Source organism: Ixodes scapularis, unplaced genomic scaffold (genome assembly GCF_016920785.2).
Source record: "Ixodes scapularis isolate PalLabHiFi unplaced genomic scaffold, ASM1692078v2 PGA_scaffold1__304_contigs__length_218370807, whole genome shotgun sequence".
Lineage (NCBI taxonomy): Eukaryota > Metazoa > Arthropoda > Arachnida > Ixodida > Ixodidae > Ixodes > Ixodes scapularis.
This window is the reverse complement of record NW_024609846.1, coordinates 184283578-184309276: the sequence shown is the minus strand read 5'-3', so window position 1 is coordinate 184309276 and position 25699 is coordinate 184283578. Positions and strand designations below refer to the sequence as shown.

Genomic DNA, 25699 nt, shown 5'->3' with positions numbered 1-25699 from the left:
CGATTTCTTCACTTCGCTACGTCAAGGGCGAAAAGTGTTGGATTAACTGTGTGACAATTTTATAGAAACATGTCATTTGATTTGACGTAATGCAAAGTAATCCAAGGGCAGCACACAAGAGTGGAGAAGCAAGCAAAAGTAAAAGATTTTGTGCATACTGACTTGATCCGTAGATTCAATGTAAATCAAGATAGGATATATAGCGTAAGGTGACACTTGGCTGATAGAACGCGATTATGGAAGTTTCTAGTACAACTGCAAAGAACCTGAGGCTCAGAAGCTACTGCATTTTATAACAATAGCGGTAGGGCTGTGTGGAAATGGTGGTTAGAACCAAACAGCGTAACTCACTCATAGCCTTCACGGCGTTAGTGAAGCATATAACATATTCCTGATCTTCATGCAGTGTCGAAAATACGGATGACGCTGTGCTATTGGGCTCAAACCAGTATTCGCTGCGGCTGTGCAATGACCGAGGATTGATTGCGACCACCTGGAGACCTTTTCACGTGTAACCGAAACACGGTTTTCACGGTACCTTCTCAGCAACCATCACATTGTGGGCACATCGGCCGGGTTCAACATGTGTAGAAAGGTTCACCACCCTTCTACACATCGGCCGGGGTTCGAACCCGCCTCCTCATAATTCGTAGGCTTGCGCTTTGCCTCGGAGTCGCCGAAACGACGCGTCGTTTTTCATTGTTTTTGTTTTGTTTTTGTATTTTTAAGTAAAGACATTTAACACGCACGACGAAGTGCACTGCGCAACAGACGCTGTTTTCGCAAGAACACGAATTCAGCCCTTCTGTGCATTTTACTTCGGAAGGGTTCTACTGGCGGGCGTCAAAATTTACCGCTCATGTTGGTACTCCCCCCCCCCCCCGCCCCCCCCCCCAAAAAAAAAAAAAACAAAAAAACTGAACATTTTCGATCACTTTAGTAGTTTCGATGACAATTTCTCACTACTGCGGGAAAAACAAACAAAAAAAATGTCGCGGACTTGTTCGCTCTAATATCGCCGCGGAGTGTACATTACACAGGAAAAGAGAGGCGTTTATCGGTTCATTCCCCTTCCTTGCTAAACAACTTTTTCTCTTTTTTTTTCATTTTTTTTTTTGGGGGGGGGGAGGAGGCGCACGAGCGACGTCGCAACTGAAGCTCTAAAGAAAATTTGTAGTCCTTTCACATGGTGCGATATTTGTACAATCGGAGTGCGATTTCCATCGTTCTAAGACTGCAACGATGCAAAACGAAAAGAACCGGGGACGGTAGAAACTAAAAATCACACCAATCTTCTTTTTTTTCACGCAGTCGTTTTATGTGAAGCGGCCTTCAGACTTTAGCGGCCCTCCAAACGTTGCTAAAAAGGAAAAGCATTTCGCTGCCGCACAAAGGCGCTTGATCATAGCCCACATACACTCGAGCCATCCCGAGCTTTTTCATATTTTATCTGTCTAGGCATATCGAAGGCGTGCTGCTTTATTAACAAAAGACGTACGCAATAACAGAACTATATCGAAAGCAAAAACCCAGCGGGAAATGGTCTTGCTGGGTTCCCTCTGCAAATAGTGGGGGGCAGATGCGCTGATGAGAGAAATTTTTTTTCGCGAAGAGCGGCCTCATTTGCATAAAGACGTTACTTGAGTTGCGATAACGTACCGGCGGCCACGAGGCAGTGTTTTTTTCTCATGATTTTAGTTTTGTTTTATCGGCGAAACTTGCGGCAAAAGAATCGAAAAGTTTTGGATCCACGAAGCCTGTTTTCGTTAATGGAATCGACCTCGGAAACACGTGAGAATCAGGGAAACCTGTCTAGCTAGAAGTGAGCTGATTCAAGATTATGTTAAGTATGTTCGCAATCTTTCCTGTGAGTTTCACCGACTGCTGCATATCAAATAGAATAAAAATATAAATTTCAGATGCGTGCGAGTAGTGTTTGCGTAAAATAGTAAAATTTCTCATTTGTTCTCATTAGTTCCTACACCCCTCGGCGGCACAAGCTCTCGTGATTAAGGGAAGCTGCCAGCGCTATGAGCTCGCGCTTCTTGCCTTCGCTACGGCACAACATAATGTGAAACGGAGTATATAATCATGTAAGTTATGAATTTGTATTATTATTGAACATGGAAGGAGGACGACGACGAAGTGTCCCATCGTTTAGATCACGACCTAGTGTAATCCTGACCTGCCGACAGACGAGAGCGGCAGCGCGCGGTGTTAAGTACACACATAATCCGCAGCGTCTCGTAACGCTATGAGTGCATGGCGCCACTTAAAGGTCTTTCTACTTCCTAAGATATCCGCACGCAAATTCGAGGCGCGCAAGTCGCGGTTGCGTCATCTGGTCCTGACCTGTTCGCGAAATAGCTCTTCTACCGCAATTTCGCCACTGCGCGTGTGAAATGTTTTGCCACTAGGGGCGCCAGCTGCCGTCATTGTTATTGCCGCGCCAGTTGCAAAGAAGGCGTGGGTCGAACACGCGCGTACTTATTAGACAGCTTCAATATCAATACCCGACGGAGGATAACCGGTTTCATGGTTATCATTATGTATTGATAAATGTTTGATAATTAACACATCAAGCCTACTTCAGTTCTTTCAGAAGACGTGGATCAGTGCGGCCGGCTCATACCGTCAAAACCTTCCTAGCGTAGGCTTTGCTTTCACTCTTTTTAACTTTGCATATTTTTTTTTTCTCTTTTTAACTTCACATATTTTTTTTCTCTTTTTAACTTCACGAAAACTAACTCCAGCCATCTTTCTACTTGCCGATTTACAATAGGGTACGCGGCAGTAAACCATACCATCGGTGGATCGTTACGGTTCAAGCTCAAATACAAGTTGCAGAGCCCAAAAACATAAAAGCACTTCAGAGCTGTAGTCCAATCTGGTTCTCCCTCCTGGCATTGCCTCATCGCCCTTTAATCAGCCATAGAGAGGCGGTTAGATCAATATTGAAAAACTTTTATAGTCCCTCTACGAGCGAAAACGGTTGGTCCCGCCACTGACACCGCTCTGTGGCGAGGTGGAAAGGAAGGAATAGCGGTAATCAGCTAGTGGCAGGGGTGGCAGGCCGCAGGGAAGGCAGGGTGTGAGCTGCGAGTGGGTCCCAGATGGATGAATGGATGAATGAATCCGACTGAGCCCTTTGGATCGGGCGGTAGCTTACGCCACCTAGCTATTTTGTTTTACCAGTTAAGCTTAAAATATTTGAATGTGAAAACTATATTCACTCCGACTGCAAAGAAAATGAGGCTATAAAACCCCCTTGCCATCAGTCAATACGAAAATACCTAGTTTTCTCTCGCTTTCTGCCACCATTCACTTAATCTTTGCTTGGTAATCTCTGCTGTCTTGAAATCCACTTTTCCTTCGCTGTCTCTAAAACCCAATGACTTTATTAAATCTATGTTGTCTTTGGTAGGCATAGGGTGAAGCTCTTTACAGTAGAGTATCAAATGCTCAGCCGTCTCGTCCTCCTCTCCACAAGCAGTAAACCACTGTATCAATTCCTTGGTACTTCACTCTGTATGTTCTGGCACGCAGAACACCCGTCCTCGCCTCAAACAACCATAACCTTCCCCTAAAATTATCATAAATGCTTTCTTTGGCAGTAACTGTTTTGTTTAATTTATAGCTTTCCAAAGCCGTCTTTGTCTGCATTTCCTCTAGCCACCGATCTCTTTCTGTGACCTTAACTTTCTTCTTAACTGAGACTTGCTCTTCCGTAACTCCACCATAGCCCAAAAACTTTCCTCTTAATTTCCTAGCGCGCTGTCTCCACTCTGTGTTTATGTATAAAAAGCTGAAAGCCTTTCGTGCCCATTGCTCCCCATCCATTTGCCTCGAGCGATCCTCAAATTCTATCTCGCTCACAGCTTCCCTGATCTCACATGACACCCATCCCATGTCTCCTTGTATTCCCTGGTTTGGCGTTTTGCAATGTGCCCCCATAGGCAGCCTACCTACTCCGCGCTGTTTTATTTCTAGTCTTGCATGCACTTCGGATTTCATGCACAGCACTGCGTTTCCAAAAGTCAAGCCAGGCACCAAATCTCTCCCACCACCTCATGCCTGGTGTAATTCCAAAGTGCTCTATTTTTCATTACAGCTGCATTTCTGTTGCCTCTACCTATTATATACTTTTCATGCTCACTGAGATATTCTGCACCATCACATATCCATACTCCTAAACACTTGTATTTACTAGCTCTCTCAACTGTAATATTCTGTATCTTCAGCCTCTAACTTCATCATCGTTAAAAATCATGACTGCTGATTTTTCACTACAGAATTCTAAACCTAATTCCTCTCCTTCCCTACCACAGATGCTCATTAATTCCTGCAACTCTGTCCTGTTGTTAGCCATTAGTACGATATCATCCGCATACATCAATCCCGGTGAAGATTGCTGAATTTTTTTGCCGAGCTTACTGTATAAAAAGTCAAATCCAACCCAGAAAGATCTTTACCGCGCGCCCTCAACGGAGAAACCAGGCACTCCGCCGGCGACAGCTGGTCCCATCAAGGACCCTTCTGTCGGCAGGTCAGGATTACAGTAGGTCGTGGTTTAGATACCTTTTCATCGCGCTCAAGAATCCTATTTATATATAATTGTAGCTTGGCCTCAGAAGGCACTGGAGAAATTATCGCCCCCAGAAACTTGACTGGTCCCCGAAACGCTGACGGCTCCAGCATCGGAAAGTGGGACGTCCTTGCCCCCCGAGCCGCTCTGGGCCTCCCGCGCCGCGGGTAGGCCTAGTACCATTACGGCCTGTCGCCGGGCACAGCCCTCCTAGTCGACTAAGCGTACCGGCTTCAAGTGGCCCGCCACTTCAGCTGTTTCTCCTCGAAAGTGGTCCATGCCCCTGCAATGCTGACCAACGCCCCGCAAGGGACTGCGTCTACGCTCAGGCCACCGGTTCTTCAGCTTCCGGACGCTGAAACGATTTTTGAAGATAACTTCGCCGTGACGATAGACGACAAGGGATGGAAGACCGTGACGAGGAAGCGCAAGCCGCCCAAGCCGGAGCAGCTACGACTGGAGAGGGTGAGTCGTCCTCCACATATCCTGGCTGTCATACCGCTCAACAAAGTAAACGGTAATGACTTACCCAAACAGGCCATAACTCATGCTATTCTTCACACGTGCTTCATCCAGCTTGAGCTGCTCAGGTGCAACGGCAGCTGTCTTGTCACGAAAAGCGGTCGCCCGCGCCTTGACGGAGTCTTCGTGGATGCGTGCTTGTAGCCGGGCCTCGGCCATGGTGAGGGTCGGACAGCGGCAGAGCTTGTCAGAGATAACTTGCAATGGGAAGGAGCCGAGCTAGTTGGTTGTACATACTTAGATTGTGGAAACCAGCTGAACTTACAGAAAAGGGTGAGGAGAGAAAGGAGAAAAGGCAACCGATCGCTGGACTACCAACTATTTATTAACCCTCGGCTTCGTCTTCTACTGGTCTGGTGGCTGTCCTTTTCATGTCTTCTTCTTTTTCTTTTTTCTTGATCTTCCTCTATCTTCATGGGCATTTGCGTCTCGCAGGAACTTCTTTTCACTTGTTTGTAGGGCAATGGATGGTGAACTGACGTAGTTGTCTTCTTGTTGTTCTATGGCTAAGGCCTCAAGTAGTTCTCGGGCAAACCGGTCTTTGTGGTGAGCTAGGATGCTTACCGTTTCGAGCTTAGCCTCGCATATGCATTCTCTACAATGAGCTGCTCGATGTCCAGGTGCAGCCAGGTTTCTTAAGTTTGCGGCATGTTCTCGCGCTCGGTTATTTATACAACGTCCCGTCTGCCCAATGTAGCTACGTCCACATGACAGAGGTATGTTGTATACGACTCCTTTGTCGCATGGAACGTATTCTGTCTTGTGTTTGGTGGTACACCTGCCTGTATTGTTAACCTGGGCTAGATTGACCTTCCTGCACATTGCGTGTGCCTTGTTGGGTGCCGAGCATACGATATTTACGCCGTGTCTGCTTGCGATCTTTTTTAACCTGTGAGTTACCCCCTGTATGTATGGGACCACCTCAAAAGGTGAACGGGGGATCTGCTTAGGTGGATCAAGTCGGTGCGTTGACAAGTTCTTTTTATGTTGCTGCAACTTCTCGCACATGGAGGCCAGGAAGGGTTTCGGATATCCGGCCTCATGAAGCCTGGACATTTGGGTTTCAAAGCTTTTCAAAGCGCCTCCATGAGGAAAACAAACGGCTTCTTTCCCAAATAGAGCAGGTGCTGGCCCACCTCAAGGTCATGGGCGTCCCAACACCGGCGCCCGACGTGAACATAGCTAAACAACCCGCCTCCGGTGCCGGGTCCTGGTCGCGGGCTCACAGTTGCTCCCACTCTCGAGATAGAAAAAACTAAAGCAAGTTCTTAGTCGCACCACACAGCCTCGAAACAGGCCCCTACAATCCCGTTATTAGACGAGCACTCCAAGTATACGAGCGTGCTCAATATCATCCGGGGCGAGCGCCAAGCGGGGAATCATTGCCTCGAACGGAGTCTCCGCGATGAATTCCATACTGTTACCACTGTCCTCCAAAAAGAAAAAAATGCAGAACATGCTAGCAGAAATTTTAAAAAAAATGTAACGATGAATGATGAGTCTAAACGACGGCGACCTTCCGAAGCGCAATAGCTTTCTCACCGATCTGTATACAACGGAATTGCCGGAGCTTTGGTCAGACAGGAGCCTTGCTACGCGAGAACATACGGCGACTACGACCTCTGGCCATTGTACTGCAGGAGACTTGAGGCAGCTGTACACTCCCTGGCTACACAGTCTGAGGCAGCTGTACACTCCCTGGCTACACAGTTTTTCAGAAGCCATCCATCACGCATTTATACAAGGTACACTCGCAGCCGTTAGCAAAAGGCCAAGTGGCGCTCTTAAAGCGCGCTGACTGCACAGCTGCAGCCTTAGACTTACCAAACCTTTGCACAGAGGTGCGTGAGATCGTTGCTGCTAAAGTGCGTCCTCCTGAACAACCTATCATCACTACATCCGTCTATTATCGCCCTTTTACGGGTAAGCATGTTGACGATGACCTTGCATGGCTTCAAAATTTGCAGGTGCACGCAAACGAGACCCCTCATTTAATGGGCAGCGACTTCAACGCCAGCCACCAACACTGGGGGTACCGAAACGCGGACACCAGAGGTAAAACTCTGGCTGACGCTATTGAATTCACAGAACTCGATCTTGGGAACATTCCGGGCACCTACATGCGGATTGGCCTCCATGCTAAACAAGAAACCTCTCCCGACCTCACGTTGTCAACAACGAAACACATCCGGCACTGGGAGCCATACCTCGGCAAACCTGACTCATGAGGGGCCTCACTCACCCTCACTCACCCTCATCTTCACAGGTGAGGTGAGGGTGAGTGAGTTTCTGAACCAGGAAAATTCATGAGTGTGAGGGTGAGTGAGGGCCGTGAGGGCGGTGAGGGCCGTGAGGGCTGTGAGGGCGGTGAGGGCCGTGAGGGCGGTGAGGGCCGTGAGGGCTCTGAGGGTGGTGAGGACCGTGAGGGCCGTGAGGGCCATGAGGGCCGTGAGGGCCGTGAGGGCGGTGAGGGCGGTACGGGGTATGAGGGCCATGAGTGCGTGAGGGACGTGAGGGCGGTGAGTGGCGTGAGGGACATGAGTGCGTGAGTGGTGTGAGGGCGGTGAGTGCGTGAGGGTTGTGAGGGCCATGAGTGCGTGAGGGCAGTGAGTGGCATGAGAGGCGTGAGGGCCGTGAGGGCCGTGAGGGCGGTGAGTGCATGAGGTGGTGTGAGGGCCATGAGTGCGTGAGGGCGGTGAGTGCGTGAGGCCCCCTTCAGATCGAGCATCTTTCTCAGCAGTTTTGGGGCTAATGGCGGGTTGTTCTCTAGCTTCTCTAGAGCGACACGAATTGCTGAGATCGGGTCCGGCTCAAAATAAGCAAGCAACTCGGAGCAATTCGAATACGTTTGAAGCGGCTGCATCCATTCAGGGACGCAAAATTTGCACGTGATACCTCGTACCGGTGATGATGACACCGAAAGACTTGGTTCTGGTTTGAAATCGATCGTTTCTTTGCAAATAAACTGTTTCAGAAAGGTGCATTAGTATTCTTAACGAGGTTTAAATGCATAAAAACACGTTTATAACGCGTAATTGTGTCCGAATAGTGCAAGAAGAATAACATTTTATGATGACGATGGCAAATTGCAGCAATTGGTTGCTGCGTGTGATCGCGGGCGGCCCGTGTTGCTGGTGTTGCGATGTAAAGTTTCTGGGCGAAATTGCCCCATCTGAAGCTGGCCTGAGTGGCGTGAGGGCAATGCGTGCGTGAGGGGCGTGAGGGGTGTGAGGGCCGCAAAGGCGGTGAGTGGCGTGAGGGCGGTGAGTGGCGTGAGGGTGGTGAGTGGCGTGAGGGCGGTGAGTGGCGTGAGGGCCGTGAGAGCGGTGAGGGCCGTGAGGGTGGTGATGGCGGTGAGTGGCGTGAGGGCTATGAGTAGGTGAGGGCCGTGAGGGCGGTGAGGGCCGTGAGGGCCGTGAGAGCCGTGAGGGCGGTGAGGGCCGTGAGGGAGGTGAGTGGCGTGAGGGCGGTGAGTGGCGTGAGGGCCGTGAGAGTGGTGAGGGCTGTGAGGGCGGTGATGGCGGTGAGTGGCGTGAGGGCTATGAGTACGTGATAGCCGTGAGGGCGGTGAGGGCCGTGAGGGCGGTGAGGGCGGTGAGGGCCGTGAGGGCCGTGAGGGCGGTGAGTGGCGTGAGGGCGGTGAGTGGCGTGAGGGCCATGAGTGAGTGAGGGGCGTGAGGGCCGTGAGGGCGGTGAGGGGCGTGAGGGCCATGAGGGGCGTGAGGGCCGTGAGGGGCGTGAGGGCCATGAGGGGCGTGAGGGCCGTGAGGGCGGTGAGTGCGTGAGGGCGGTGAAGTTCAGTGAGGGTGAGTGAAGGGCTGAAGGTGAGTGTGACTGTGAGGGTGAGGGTGAGCGAGGGGCTGAAGGTTAGTGTAGCTGTGAGGGTGAGTGTGAGTGAGGGGCTTAGGTGAGTGTGGCTTTGAGGGTGAGGGTGGGTCAGGGCGACCTAAAATGCCGACCTCTGCTGGGAGCTCGCGACTGCGAGCGCAGCGGCCACTTTCCAACCTTTATCACTTTGGGGAAGCGACCACTTTCCAATCGTTATCACTTTGAACCGAAAGAAATGCAAAGTAAAAATCACCCACCAGGTTAAAAGCTGTGACCTTTTTCGGAGGCATCTTACTACGGATTTTAACAATTTTTTTACCTTCGCCTCCGTCCTAGAGCACACCAGAGACACGGTTTCGAAGAGATTACTTGCGACGATACGGTTGGGCCCATAGATGCACATCTCGCCAGCCTATGGAAAAGGGCACAGTCTCTAACTCCCAAGTATACAGACACGGAAGCAAGCGACACGAAGACCCTATGCGCTTAAAGGACTACTCTAAGGTCCTTATCCAATACCAATGCCAGCTGGAAATATCACGCTGGCGGGACACGTGCTCTAAACTCAGCCTTGAACCGGGCCCACCGCATCTCTGGGGCGTCTTACGCTCTATGCTAGAACGGATGAAAGATACCTCTCCTCTTGATGAACTCTTTCTCCGCAACGATCCTATTGCCAGTAGAAGACGAGGTTATTCGCACTTTTTTTCCGCACGCGCGAGCCAACCCCCCTCCAGCGCTCCCCGAAATCACCATCTCAACGCCACATGAACCTCTTAAGCGGCCTTTTTCTCTCGGCGAGGTTATGGCAGCTCTCCCACAGGGGAAGGCTCGCTCAGCACCGGGACATGATCGTTTAACTTGGCAAGAACTCCGAAACCTGAGCGAAACGGCTTTGCGTCAGCTCCTGAAATTCTCAATGAATCCTGGGCAGCTGCGCAAGTCCCAGAAAGTCTCAAACTAGCTTTGATCTATCTAATTTCTAAACCTGGAAAAGACGCGTGCGCACCGAGTAATTTACGCACCATATCCCTAACTTCTACCGTTTTCAAACTTATGGAGCGCTTGATCCATACCCGCATTGAACACTGTCTCCAATATTACAACCCGGCCTGCACCCGGCTCAGGCAGGTTTTCGACCTAACATGGGGATGCACAATTGTCTGTGGCTCTTACGCCATGTCATTAACCGCCGAAGTAGGAAAGTGCTTCCCGACGTATATCTTAGCCTTAGAATGCGCAAAGCTTTCAATAACGTTTCGTAGGAGGCCATACTCCAAGGGTTAGCGCAGCGCTACCGGAGCCAACGTGCCCAAGACTGGATTCGCTCGTTCTTCCGACAGCGACCTATTCAATTCAATGGAAAGGCCTCGGGATGGACTCTGATGGCCTATTTCTTGGATAGGGGGGTCCGCCAGGGGTCCATCCTCGTACCTACGCTGTTCAATCTAGCAATGACACGGGTGGCCCAATGGCTGGAACGTGACACTGCAGCCGGTTTACTATATATGCAGACGATGTTAAAATTTGGACTGAAGCAGCGGATTACCCGGACAATCAAACGATGCAGATCGAACTACAGGCGGCCGTCCTCAGCGTCTCGCAAACTCTCGAGGAGCTGGGTTTACAGCTATCCCTGGAAGAAACAGAACTGCTCAGTGTAGATGGCAAGCACGTGACGAACCCCGCTCACCAAATTACCCTCCACGTTGGCTCGCAAGACATCCTGTCCAGCAAAAGCCAGATTCGCATCCTAGGGATTCAGATCGCCATCTGTAGTAGCCCTAAAGCGTGGACTAAACATCTGTGCAAACGCTGGATCCCACTGCTACACACCATTCGACGGGTCTCCAATAAATATGGTGGAGCCCGGCAGCAATCTTTTCAAACAGTGGCGCGTGCTGCGGCTTTTGGCCGGATACTATACGGTACACCAGCCTACGACTGCACCCCTAGCCTGCTACGAGACATAGAACGCCTGCACAGGGTCACGCTGTGCACCATCGCCGGTCTGCCCAAACACGTACGCAACGACAGGCTCTTGGCTACGGTGCCTATACCTCCGATAGATGTCATTATGGCTGAAGCACGTAGCCAATTCACCTCTAGATTAGAAAACACCTTGCAATTTCGAAGCACCCTAGCATGGGACCTTCAGCGTCACGTGGTCTGGAGCGGCCCTGATGAAGCTTCGCCGTGGGATATCCCCGTCATCGACCTAAAGCCCATCAAAGCGATACCTACACAAAACTCTGACCTCCGTAACCGCATAACCTACCAGCACCACAATGCTGAAAATAATGGGCACATTCACATTTATACGGACGCCAGTTTTTTGGCTGACCGACCCGGGCTAGCATCGCATGGCACCTCTCGACCTGAGCTCACAGCCACTCATACATGTACTGTACCGCAAGGCACCACCCTGCAGGCTGAACTATTAGTAATCTGGGGAGGGACCTCCTCGATTCCCACCCCCCCCCCCCCCCTGATCTTCAAAGAGAACAGACGTTAACGCGTACCTACCGAATTTACACGAACTCCGTCGAAGTTCTAGAACAACTGTCAACACCAACGACCGAAGATGCTACCGGTGTGGAAATCCGTAAACGCCTTCAAATGCTTCAAGAATTGGGCGCGTATGTTCAGATCCTCTGGACGCCAGACCATACCGGGGTCGCAGGAGGAAACGCTGCAACACATGCAGCCGCCACGCAGGCACGTGGGAGCAACCGTAACTACAACCCCACCCTCCTTACACATCCCCTTCAAAACTCCCTATTTGACCTTGATGACGCCTCGGAGTTTTCTTCACTATCTACGTACGCGTATCAGCAAAGGTAGTAAGGATTGCCTCCAGAGGGCGACACTCGAAGCCTTTTTCTCCCCCATCGACAAATACACGCGCACGCAAGAAGTATTTCTCAGCAAAATCATGACTAACGCTGCATATTATCCAAAAATGGCCCCCTATCGACCTCACTATTCCCCTGAGCTGCCCTCAATGCCAGAAGACAGCGAAAGCAGACCTCCTTCACCTTATATGTATGGGATTGCTCCGCATTCACGACAGGCCGGGACACGATTGTATACATCCCCCGTTCCGACCATGCAACCGTTGCTCAACACTTCTTCGATCAACCAGCCAGTAAACACTCTCTCGCCACTTTTGGTAGCGTTAGTGGTTTGACCAGGATAGTTTAGGCTGACTTACTCTTTCGATTTCACTGCTCTAGGATACCCTGCATGACTTAGGTGCTGTAGAAGACACCGAAGACCAAAGACGGCGGAGCTGATGCCACTTCCGTAGAAACCAGACATTCCACCCCCTTCCCTCAACCCCCTAACCCCCACAGCGGCCTTGTGCCATTCTCCCTCCCAAAGGATCAATAAATAAATAAATAAATGGAACATGGTCTCAGTGTGAGATTTATAAAGGGCATTGTAGATAGCTCTCACGATTTTTTTTTTTTTGAAGAAGGTAAAATTTACAAAGATTGCTTTCCGTGGTTGTACCCCAGACAATGGTGCAATAACTTACGTGTGGAAAAATAGCAAATTATAAATAATTATTTTAACTGCAATTGGAAAATTTGAGTTGTTTCGGTACGTCGAACAATTTTGAAATCAAATAATTAATATGACTGTCCCATGACATATAAGTAGAAAAAACTACACCCAGCATTTTAAAGTTATTCACAATTTCCATGAACCTTTAATTAAATAAGATTTGTCCAGTCCGTATAAACTTGTTTATTTTTAGGATGAAAGATAATAGCCTTCGTTTTATCAGTGTTATAGCTCAGTCCGGCTATCCAGTGCCCATGTCTCTAACCTTAATAAAGTAAAATTAACAGAATCTACACGCTCATCACTGTTCAAGGAGCAGAAAAATATCCTGGCGTCGTAAGCATACATTACAAGTTCAGCATCCATATTCAAAATATGGTTGATTTTATAGTTAAAAAGAACACGCCCCAGTATGCTTTCCTGTGGAACACATGAAATTATATCTTTCTGTTCCGATGAATTTCCAGACATGTTAACAAATTGAAAGCGGTAACTCAAATATGAAGTAACGAGTAATAAAGGTTGACCTGGAATACCACAGTAATCGAGTTTAATTAGTAGAATGTAATGGTTGACAAAGTCAAATGCTTTGGAAAAATCAACAAACTCGCCAGCTATCAGTTTTCTGGCCTCAAAATTTTGGAGTACATACTATTTTAGAACTAACAAAGCTAACTCCCTTGAACGGCGTTTCCTGAAACCTAATTGAGATGGTGACAGTAAATCATACTTATTTGAGAAATGTGCGAGACGGGACTGTATAACTTTTTCTATGCCTTCGGAAAATATTGGAAAGATTGAGATTAAAACTTGTTGTTGGCCTAGTTAGTTCATGATGCAGTCTTGAAGTTTTTTGCGCGACAAGCGAGTAGACACGGACAAGCTTGGCCGTGTCTACTCGCTTGTGATTGTCCCTTGTGTCGCGCAAAAAAAAACGTCTGGATTGAGATTGGTACACAATGGCTAAAATAGTTTTTTTTTTCCTTTCTTATATAAAACGGATACTTCTGCTAGCTCTAGGAAATATACCAGATGAAAAAACATGAATTTAAAATGTGCGCTACTACGGTGAAAGTGTGTCAGTAACGTGCTTTAATGGGAGTATTTGTATATCGTCACAATCGAACTTAGATTATTTTTAACTGTATAAAAGTAAAACAATATCCCGGCATTCGTAACAGGTTCCAGAAATATAAAAGAACTATTACGGCTGCCTATGTATTTGCGCAGGTCAGAGTTACAGTTCGCAGTAACTAAATTTGCAAAGTTTTTACGGAAGTCGTTGGCTAATGAGAGTCCACTTAAACTTAGACCGCCTCGTTCAATGCCATCAGCAGGCTGACGGCTTGAACTGCGATCTAGATCACAAATCAATTTCGTACGGCAACTAGACACGTTAAAACAGACTTCTTCCTATCTCAAATACTCTACTCTAGATATTGTATCTCAAATACTTTTTGAAGTATTTTGGTATCTTGCAAATACCTTTGATCGAGAGTATTTGATACTCTACTTTAATTAAAATTCCGAGTATCTTGTACTCCTTACCTTAAATATATTTTTGACATTCCACCATTTTCCGAGTTTTTCGGTATGAAGTGGCGTGGGCGTGGCAAGAGCAGACGTGAACATTCTTTCGAGCGACCAAATCCTGTTGCTAGTTCCGATTAGCTACAGTGACTTTGACTGAGCTCGTGAAAACGTCGCTTTTTTGCCGATTGTGACTCATATTTCAGCCCAAATTTCGTACAATGAAGGTTCTCCCCTCGGCCTTCCCAAAGCGGCCTTTTGTTTCGATTCGCGACCCCAAATCACGATAGGGGGCGCCGCTGCATTTTCAAAATGGCCGAGTTAGTGAGGGTCGGTTGGACGGCGCGAGCCCTGCTCCTTACGAGTATTTTGGAATATGCTAACGCTACGAAATAATCGCGGTGCTACGAGGAAGCAGACCTTCTGTTACAGGCCGGGCATCTGTTTCTTTGCGGCAAAACATCGTCTTCCGAGGACAACGTTGAAATATTGGCGTTGTGCCTCGCAACGAGCAGCGTCAGAGGCGATCCGCATGAGATCATTGTAAAACTTGTCGCGGGAGATGGCCTAAAGTTCCGCGTGGACTGTGCCGTCTGCTCGTGCGTGGCGGGATCATCAGAATGCTGCAAGCACGCTGTCACCACGCTTCTTCACTGCAACAGGTAGGCACCTAGCAGCCTGGACAACACGGTATGGCTAGCGCGAGTTCAGTGTAGTCTTGCGGCGGCTCTGATTATTGATCGCTCGTATCTCATGACCGCCGGCGCGTCGCATACTGATATCGCACGCAGGTGTCGCCGCTTTGAAACACGATAACGATTTTCACGGTGGTGGTTAAAACGCGTGCGCAGGGCAGCCCCTAAGTGTTTCTCTGTTGCCGGCGCCGGGTTTCATAGGCGCACAGAGCGTCGGCGCGATCGTAGCACGGTCCCATTTTTAAACCAACGAACCTGTTTCTAGCATGACAGTATTTCGCTTGTATGATGCACTGTATCGCATACTCAAAGCACAGTACAGACGCGTCACTGATTACGTGTAAGCCGGGCGAGTTCTATAGTTTCGGTTTCATTTCACAGAAAAGGAATCCAGCATCTGGAAGATCTCAGCTGCACTGACAAGAAGTGCGCGTGGAAAAAGATCGATGGAAAGGCGTTGTATGGCGATCCTGTGCCGTACAAGTTGTTCTGCCATGTAAAGAAGCTCTGACCTACGCTGGAGCCTTCACCTGAGGCGCAGGCAGCTATCCTCAAGCAGCTGACAGGCGCCTGCTTTAATTCTGCGCTCGCCAAGCATAGGTAGGAACAAATTCATCTTACAAGTGCCTATTACTCTGCACGCCCGTCCTGAGACACAGGTAGGTGTCCCCCGCCTAGATTTGAGTGTTGCTAAGTGCTAAAAACAAACCATATTGATTACATTTTTTTTTGTCACATATTGAATATTTAGAGGTCGGTAAGTACGTTGCATCTTATCAGCATATTCCTATGGTGTCTAACTGTTATCTCAGGTGGCAGTAGCTGCGACTTAATCGCATCGAATCCAGTTGTCGCGTTCAATGCAGTCATGTAAACGGCATAATGTTCTAGGGAAGCGTATTGTATTCAAGTTGCTAGACAGAGGTAGATTCAGACGGCAAATGCTCATTCATTCAACCCATGCAAACAGAAGTTATATCGCATTTTGGAATGGAAAGGATTATGGGAAGGCTCTGGCTGCGGAGAGCGGTCCCGGGAGGTCGCCCGCAGTTTTCACCCGAGAAGAAACGCAAGCTTTTATTACCAAACTAAGTGAGCGGGATATAGCTGAGCTGCTCGGTGAGGGCGGCCCCTGTTCAAGCCTTGCAAGATACAACTTGCACGACCGAGGGAGTCCCTAGAGGCTTCGACACAAGCACGAACAACGAGCTCCGAGCACAGCATGGTAACGCAGAACGAGTAGCTCCTGCCTCGGTTACCGTTCTTGGCTGCGCCAGAGCTTTTCGGCTTTGGGGTCCGGTCGCAGTTCGCAAGGTTTGGCGAAGAGAAGCAATGTCGAGTCCCCGGAGTGGTTGGAAACGATCTCGCTCGCCACGCCGTGTGCATGCACATCGCCTCTGACCCAAAGTGGCCCGGTGGCCCGACCCGGAGCCCAAAACCTTTGTGTTTTGATGTTTCTTCCGTTTCGTAACTTCTTGTACAGCATCGAAGACAGCTTGCACAATCTTTACGCTCGCCGAAAGCGTTGAAAGGCCTTCACGTGCGATGCACCGGAAAAGTTGGTCACGGGGTGCGGCCGGTGCCGGAAACGCAGCTTTAACTTCGAGCTTTGGCCGGCGTGGTGCCACCTTTGCATAGGGCTTGGTGCACATTCATGTAAAACTTTCCGCGTCGGCTTCATTCGAAGGACGATTGGGGTCGATGTGCTGAAGTCCTATTCATGTAAACGCGGCTATGAATGTTACTTAGTTGCACCGATCCAAGTTGTCGCATTCAGTGTGGTCATGTACACGGAATAATGCGCTAAGGAATTGCTTCGCATTCAAGTTGATAGACGGAGGTAGATAGAGATGGCAGATGCGCATTCATTCAGCCCATGTAAGCGGAGGTCGCATCGCATTTCGGAACGGGGAGGCTTATGGGAAGGCGCCCGCTGCAAGAGCGAGTGAACAGCTGAGAACATGGTGGCGGCCAACCTCTTCGGCGGTGCGGAGAGCCGTCCTGTGTTGTCGCCCGCAGTTTTCTCCCAGGGAGAAACGCAAGCTTTTATTGCCTTCATAAGTGAGCGAAAATAGCTGAGCTACTCGATGAGGGCAGCCCCCGTCCAAGCCGACTTGCGCGTCCGAGGGAGCCCCAAGGCTTCGGCGCAAGCACGAACGACGCCGAGAGCTCCGAGCACTGCGTGGTAGCGCAGAACGAGCAGCTCCTACCTCGGTGCCGTTCCTGGCTGCGCCGGAGCCTTTCGGCCCCCGGTTTGTCCGGTCGCAGCTAGCGAGGCGATGCGCTGTAGCTTCCTTAGGGCGTTTGGAAACGATCTTGCTCGCCACAGCGTGTGCATACGCGTCTCCTCTGGTCCAGAGTGCCACGACGGCCCGGAGCCCAAAACGCTTGGGTTTTGATGTTTTTCCGTCTCATAACTTCTTCCACAGCATCAAAGACAGCGGGCACAATATTTATCTCTAATCTTTACGTTCACCGAAAGCGTCGAGAGGCCTTCACATGCAATGCACCGGAAAACTTCGCGTGGTGCGGCTGGTGCCGGAAACGCAGCTTTAGCTTTGAGCTTTGACACGGTGTGGCACCACCTTCGCGTAGGGCTTGGTGTGCATTCATGTAAACGTTGCCGCGTCGATTTCATTTGAAGAACGATCGGAGTTGATATGCTGAAGTCGCATTCATGCCAACGTGGCTAGTGGGAGCCTTCAAAGCTGGCGGTTGGGAGCGATGTCAGAGCTGATTGTGCTGAATGGGCACACTTGGCCAATGTAAAGCCGTATTTGCTGTTTGTGTTCCACCTGCTCATTTCTTCATTGGTGGATGTCAAATTACCGTAAAATACCAAGAAAGCGCCTCCTCAAAATATGAAGATAATAGCATAAATTAAGGGATGAGCGAATGTTTGGTGAGTTTTACTTACCGTAAAATACCAAGCAAAAATGCCCACTCAAAATTTGGAGATAATCAAGAAAAACGTGGGGATGGGCGCTTGTTAGGTGATCAATTCTACATATATATGTACCGAGCAAGCTAGCTGTCTTCTGCCTATTGAGCAACCACCTAGGTGTCGCCGCACCTGTCATCAGCTGGCTCGTGGGGCAGCATCGCATTGAGCATAGTCGTCACCTTCCGGCCCTGAACCAGCTGGAAGAGCATCACACCAGTCGTATCTTTCAATGCCGTTGTAGGCAAACGTGACTTAGGGTAATACCTCGTCCCACGTCTTGTGCTCCACATCGACATACATGGAAGTCATGTCGGCGATGGCCTTGTTCAAACGCTCTTTCGGCCCGTTGGTCTGCAGGTGGTACACAGTGGTGCGACGATGGCTGGTGTGTCTGAGCCGAAGGATTTCTTGAATTAGCTCCGCCACAAACGAGGATCCTCAGTCTGTGAACAGATCCTCGGGGGCGCTGTGTCGGGGGACACTGCACTTGACGAAGAATTTGGCGACTTTCACAGCAGTTTCCAACGGGAGGGCTTTCTTCGCGGCATATCATGCAACGTAATCCATTGCGTCGATTATCCACCTGTTTCCTCGCATTAGTGGTGGGAATAGTCTAAGCAAATTCATTCCGATCTGCTGGAATGGTGTTGTCATTGGCAACCGGTTGCAAGCCCTTTGTCTTTTGTTGTGGTAAAAATTTGCCAGTAAACATTAGTTTCTTCACTTCTACCCCGTACCTTCACCAAATTGTCACAAATGACAAATTACGAGGCAGTGAAGAACTGAGGAAACTAAAGTATACTGGCGAACCTGTGCCACAACAGAAAACAGACAGCAGGCATCGCGGGTGTTGATGTCGGCGATAACGATGCATAGAAGTGCATAATTCCTGAACGATAACTCTATCGTTCGGGAGCTATGCCACTCTGAACATGAACAAACAACACGGTTCTCCAACCTTCTAAAATCATCCACTTAAGGTTTAAAAAAAGATAAGATGTTATGCAGTGGTGGGAGTCATACCCGAGCGACATGCGCGTGAGGCAATTAAGAGCGCTGCCGGCTCGACTGGGTCTGATCGCGGCAATATGTCAAGAAGGCCATACCTACCGACCTCCGGCAAAAAGTGAGGTTGTAAATTAATGCGCGTAACCCGTAAGATTTCTTTTCCTACTACTTACAAATTGAATAACATATCATTAGAACCTGTTGACTCTTACAGGTATCTGGGTGTAATCCTTAGCTCTGATCTTTCTTGGAATCTGCATGCTGCTTACGTGACTAATTACGCTAACCGCATGCTTGGTTATCTTAAACGGAACTTTTATCTGGCCCCTTCATCCTTAAAGCTTTTTCTTTATAAAACTCTAGTACGCTCTAAACTTGAATGTGAAGCTTCCATCTGGGATCCGGATACGACCTACCTTAGTGACCCAATCGAATCCATTCAAAATAAATCCGCACGTTTCATACTAACTAATTATAACCGTACCGCAAGCGTGACATTATGAAGAACATTTTACTTTCACCCAGCCTCGCACATCGCCGTAAAATTTCTGGCATTTGTCTTTTTCACAAAATATTCCACCACAACCCGGTACTCAGAAATCAGCTATTAACCCCACCATCCTTCCTTTCAGCACGTCTAGATCATCAGCACAAAGTAGGAGTTCCCTCTTGCCGCTATAAGAAATATTTTAACTCATTTATCCTGAGAGTCACAAAAGAATGGAACCAGTTACCTCCATCCCTTGCATCTATTGTTGATTGTGACCTTTTTCGCACAAGTGTTAGTAACAATGTTTTTCCTATTACTTAACTAATGTTTCACTGTTGTTTCATGCTATTTTTGTTTTGTTTGTTTTTCCCACTCCCCTCTGTAATGCTTCTGGCCCTGAGGGTAAAATAAATAAATAACTAAATAAATATGCCCCTGGTATGTTTTAACCTTCCTCATTGCTTTCTGTCTCCTTTCATAACAATTTAAGGAAGTCTATCCTTCAGGTAGTTGAACTTTTCATGTGATTTTATTAAAGTTTATGTACAGTAACTTTACGAATATGGTGTCGCAATATTATGAGGGCCTAATAAGCCGTTTTATCAAAGGTAATGGGTGGCATTACTCAGTGATAAGTAGTGACTGTTGCCATGTCTATTTATTTTATTGCTTAATGGCAGCCACATGTTTTGGTTTAATTTCAGTTTTGTCTATGTATCAGAAACCTTGAGATTTGACTTACAGTAACTTTCAAGCATTGTTCGCTGAGCCTTCAATACATAGACGCAAGATTTAGTGTATTATTTACATACTGAATCCAATTGTTTTTTTTTTTCTTTTTACAGGAGGAGGAGGCGGGCCCATCGGTCATGAAGGTGAGCTAAAAATGTAGTTGTTTACCTTTTGTCGACAAAGTACAGTACAAAGGCTGTTTCACACAGTTAACATTGAGTGAGATTGCAACTGCTTACGGCTAGATGTGACCAACTAGCTTCCCTCTACCGAAGTTGGAAAGCTGTCCTAGCTTTCCTTTGCTCACTGTAAGTATGAGATTACGCTGAAATGCCGCTTTGTTGTTTTGTTTACATACTTGTCTGTGTGTGTGCTGCAATCCAGTGCAGGAATCTGCGCCTAGGAAGTGTGTGTGTGTTCGACTCTTCGAGGATGGCATTCATAACTGACGGAAAATACCGACCGGACAAGTATTTTCCGGTTTACTTCTTTTTATCCTACCATTGGCCACATGTTGAAGGGTGGCTAGGCTTAATGGGTCGGGTGATGATCCCGTAAGCATAAGGGGAAAGTTTGCTCTGCTTGGTTGTGCTGAGTGGAATGATGTCGCTGATCGGGTGGGGATACCGGGGTTGGGAGAGCGGCAAATGCGGGGATGTGATTTCTGCACAATTTGCGCCAATGTGCTTACCCTGCTACATTTGACCAAAATGTGAGGAATTTGCGGCAACATTGCACCAGAACTTAAGTTCACTTAAAAAATACTGAAAATATAACAGTTGCAGGCCTCGCTACTGGGCCGGATCGTTAGGGTAGGCTCGTGCGGGTTTTCAGGACTTTCGATAATCGCCTCAAATAACTTATTATTCGATTTCATTTAGCACCAAGCACTGCCAGTACTCGGAAGTTTCGCAATAAGTCTCGTGGTCTGTTCTGGTGGGTTACTTAGCTTTGTCGAGTGCGCTTCTCACCGCATACTGGTGTGCTGCAGTGAACCGACAATTGCGAACTAGGCGTCGCGATGTTGTGTGTTTTGCTTCGCCGCAGCGCACCCGCGTGCTAACGGAAAAGGTCCTCCTCCAGAGCGAGACGTGGTCCAAGCTTTTGTAGGTTTATTTTTTATGCTTTGTTTTTCATCTGAATTATGAATTGCAGCTTTGTTACAACCCCTTCATAGAACTTGAAGGACACATAAATCTAAGTGTCAAAAATGATTGTATTTTAACATTTGTTCATTGGGATTACGTACCTAAAATAATCATTCACGGCAGTTTGTGCTGTCCTTCATCAGTCGTCTTCTTGTTACCGTGTCCGGTGCTTCCACACGCAACTAAACAGCTCGTATTTGCTCTCCTAATATTTGCCGTCTCTCCTCCACTCATTTGCAGCGATATAAATTAAAATGAAGTGTGCGGTTATGCTCCAAAAGCTCTTTTTGCTTTTCCAAAATGAACTTTTGGCTGCTCCAATAGCTGGTTCAAAATGACTATGACCAATCACATCACTGCAAATGCTTTGGTCTTTCAGTTCCAATTTCTGAGGTAAAAAAGAATTTAGCACAAATATTTTGTCGTGGTACTCGGCAAAGCCAGCTGTCACTATGGTCGCAATAATACATGTTGATTCAACGCTGTTTTTTGCTTTCCTCCCTGCTTTGTAATCGCACCATTCGCCAAACACACTGGATCTGTTGAAAAATATGGGCCGTTTGTTATCATCAATTTTTATTTCAACGAGGGTTTGAAAATATCAAGAACAATTTTTATTACATCCCATTGGCCGTTGCCATTGTTTGGGTAAGTTCTAACTAAAACTCATTACTTGCCGGGTGCCTTATTATTGCAACTGCGTTCGCTGGTGTGTCGCCGGCACAACATTCGCTTCACCAAGAGGGGCCACATGCACCGCACAACAGTTTGTTGATCGTTTTGTTTTGCCGAAAGCTGTCACTTCTACCCATAGGCGACAGAGGAAACAAGGAAGAGACTTTTCGTGTTTCCCCAGCTTCCCTATGATGGGTTGCGCATGTCGTAGTGAGCGGTCGTAGTTACACTCGCTCGCAACTATGGGAGCGAGCCTTAACCTCGGACTAGTATGGGCAGTATGTACGAATTAGAATGTAGCAAGTGCAGTAAGTAAGATAATCTCAGATTTAACAATGGACCAGCATTTGGTTGACTGTACAAACATCGCTCTCATAGTAGCTTGGTGTTTCACATCCCATTATTATACAGGCAAGCTGGAACAGTGTGGGGTCTGCATAAGACAAGTATTTCAAAAAAATTTATACTAGACATGAGCGCTTTGTCTGTGTTTCATAGTAAAGAAAAACAAGCAAAGTTCACGTTGCAGAATCTCTATGGATCACTTTTGCTTGAGCCACTGTCATGAGACTCTATTTGATCATGTTCACTGTATAGCTTGGCTTGTGGTCTATTTCCAGTATCTCAGAACCGTCAAGGCTGGACGAGAAGTACCGGCAGGTCATAGAATGCGCCGAAGGCAGTGATTTTTTGGCAAGGCTTGCCGCAGTTCCGGCCTCTCCTCCGGAAGGCTGCTTTTCTTTCTACGATCAGCAAGTCGCTGTCTCTGTTGAAAGAGCCGCTGTCATGCTTCGTGACACAAAAGAGAACAAGGCAGCCTGGATGATGCAACGTCGCTGCCAGATTACACGCAAGTGTATTGTGTATTAATAACTAGTAATGGGACAAATCTTTATCTAGATAAGGATTCAAAAGAACAACCAAACATTGAGTCTTGGAAAGGTTTGGATAACTGCTATACTGTAATTGCATACGTTTCAACTGTTTATAACGTGAAACATTAAAAATGTTAAAAATAATCAAAGTTTTAAGATAAATATTTTATTTGGAAACTACCATTCCTCTAGTTGCTTTTCCACACGGTAGGTGCAGCTCACTTTCAAAAAAGGCTTTCGGACTACGGAAAGTTCAAGAACTCCCTTGTTCCCTCGCAGTTCTGCCTAGTCATGGTGAATTTGTCTGCATTTTTCTCGTGTGCCCACACCATGCAGAGAGCAAAAGGTTTAATAGTTCAAACCAAAGCGGAAGAGCATTCACTTGGTTTCCTCCCATAGAAACCGGTTCACTTGATGAACGAATCTTTACTGAGTTATCAGATAAGCGACATTGGTCTTATTTAATCAGGATGTACACCCGGGAGCAAAAGCCTGGCTACCGTGCAAGTGCTTCGGTGCCTGCTTTTGTAGTTTCCAAACTCATGTTCCAGGGCGTGTCATGTATGACCTAAGAAGCATGCCTGGTGCATTAAATTAGTGCTGCCTGTAGCCCGACATGCAATAGCCGCGTCCCACTAAAGCGACAGACAGCAACAAACGACAGCGACACACGACAACGAGCGACAGACGACGCCGACAGACAGCCTGTTTGTAGGAGTCCGCCGTCCCACCTGGCGGAAACGACGCAGAACACGAGGGCAAGGAAACTCTTTTCCTATTGGGACTGGAGCTGTCTTCAAAATACACAGAGAAACAGAGTCTGGCGACGCGGTTTTTGTGTTTTGCTCTTTGGGTATAAAACGCGGCGACAAACACGGTGAAAGTGGAGACGATTACTTTATTTCTTGATTAAAGCTTCCGGTTCTGTTCATTTGCCGTTGGCGACTTTCCGTAAAGAGTCGTGACAATCGACACCAAACTTTTTCCGAACTAGAAATACCCTAATCGTTCCTTTTTTCGGCCGTTCAAGGCATTCTAGGTGAGCGCTTCGGAGTTTCACGCTGATTTTGAGGATGTTTATAACTTCAAATTCGAATAACCGAGGGCAGGCGTTTATTGGTAGACAATACGGCATCCCGATGATCACAGAACGTGATGACAAATCTCTCGTCTGCCGGAATGGCTTGCCGCGGAACGTCGTGTCCTACTTCGTGGTGAGCGGTCTTACTTTGGTCAGTCCTCGCACAAGGGTGTAGCCATCCTGATGCAGGGGCGTAGACTTCGGCGTCTTGAAGTACCACCTCGCGCACCAAGTTGTCGCGAGCAAAACCAGCCACAGCGAATTCCCTTTTGCAACACGACCGCCCGGCGCCAGCCAGCCAGCAAGCCGCGCCCGCGACCACTACGTGCAATCGAGGGACCGGAACTGCGGGGCCGGGAACGAGGAGTGGCCGCCAAGGGCCTCTCGTTCCGGGAGGAAGGGTAGAAGGGTGGGAAGGGAGGCAACAGAAGGCATAAACGAGCGAGGAGGATAAATTTGTCTCCGAGAGGTGTTGCTCAGTGGGACTGCTTGCTGCGCTTCAAGTCCAACGACAGACAAGAACTCGTCCGTCGTCGATTGTTTGTCGGCGACTGTCGCGGTTGTCGGTCGTTGCAGTGGGACAGCATCGGCGACACGGAACTTTGTGGTGTTTGTCGCTCTAGTGGGACGAGGCTACAAGAGAGGCGGATTTTGTTACGTTGTGTGCTGTATTTACTGGAATGTAAGCTACCCAAGCAGCACCAGAAAGTGAATTTCGATCGGCCGACGGTTGGCCAGTGTCTGGACAGCTTAGCCACTTTAAGTGCTTGGCCACCGGAGACATAAACAAGGCCGGCAAGGGTCCGGCCACAAACTAGCTGTTTTTAGCTTGTCCGCCGGAGACATACCGCCGTATTCATAAACATTCCCCTACTCGACTCCAAACTCGACTCGACTTGAGTGGAGTATGGACGCGCGACTCCACTCGAAGTGCCATTGGTATTCACAGACGCGAATCGGCACTCACTCGAACTCGAGATTCCGTTCTCCACTCCAACAAGCTTGAGGACGTCTGGGAGCGAGATTATAGCCAAAGGTTTTATTTAAAACACCATTTTCACGTGAAAAGTAAATATATTCGTTCGTGTTATCTAAAAACGTGTACCATACAAACATCGAATTAGTGAACTAAGAAGTTTTATTAAGGCAGCGTAAAGTTTAGACGTGTTTGAGCGGCAAAACGGACAAAGTCGTTACCTTGTCTGGCAACAAGCGCATTCGCTAGCTGCGTCTTGTCGTTTTCTCGTCGACAGTCGTCTATCTCACGGTTTGTCGATTTCGTCTCGTTTTTTCTTGCTTTCGCCGCCCTTTGTCTACCGTGCAGCCCTGCTTCGTCGCCTCGCCGCCTCGCACGACAAATCATGGAGGACCCCAACGGCAACGACTCGGAAATGGCCGATACCGAAAAGCGGGCAGGGGCTCGGTTTATTTATACTGCGGAGGAGAAGGCGCTCCTCCAAGCGCTCGTAACGAAACATGCGCGAGTTCTTGAAAACAAGAAGACAAATAACTACTCGAAGGAGGCTAAACTTAAAGCTTGGGAGAAACTCAGCACCGAGTATAACAGCCAGCCAAACGTCCGCGCACGAAGCGCTAAGCAACTTAAGAAGCGTTGGGAGAAAGAAAAATCCAGATACAAAAAAACCAAGTCCGACGAGACGAGAGACATCCACGCCACGGGTAAGTCGACAATTTGCATATTTGGTAAACCATTCCTGATGTGTAAAAAGTAAACATCGGAGAGAAGTCCTTTCGACCAGAACAATGCTATGTGCACGACGTCGTGCTCCTTTCCGGGTCTCGTATAAAACGAATTTTCAAAACGAGTTGTTCAAAGCTGTAGCGTAGCAAAGTTCGCTTCATACGCATGCAGCCGATCCAGGTTCGATCCAAAGTGGGCCTACTTCTTTGCTTTTTTCTTGACATATTTTTTGTAGAACATTTGGCGTTATTGACATTTTTTTTTTTTACAATCGTCACTGAGAACAAATGAGGTCCCCGCATCTTGCCGTAAGC

The 25699-nt window shown here is 48.1% G+C and overlaps 1 pseudogene; it reads left to right on the top strand.

The window, feature by feature from the left end:
• The first annotated feature begins 14347 nt into the window (after positions 1-14347).
• Positions 14348-25699, top strand: part of LOC115323457 — a 60069-nt pseudogene continuing 48717 nt past the window's right edge.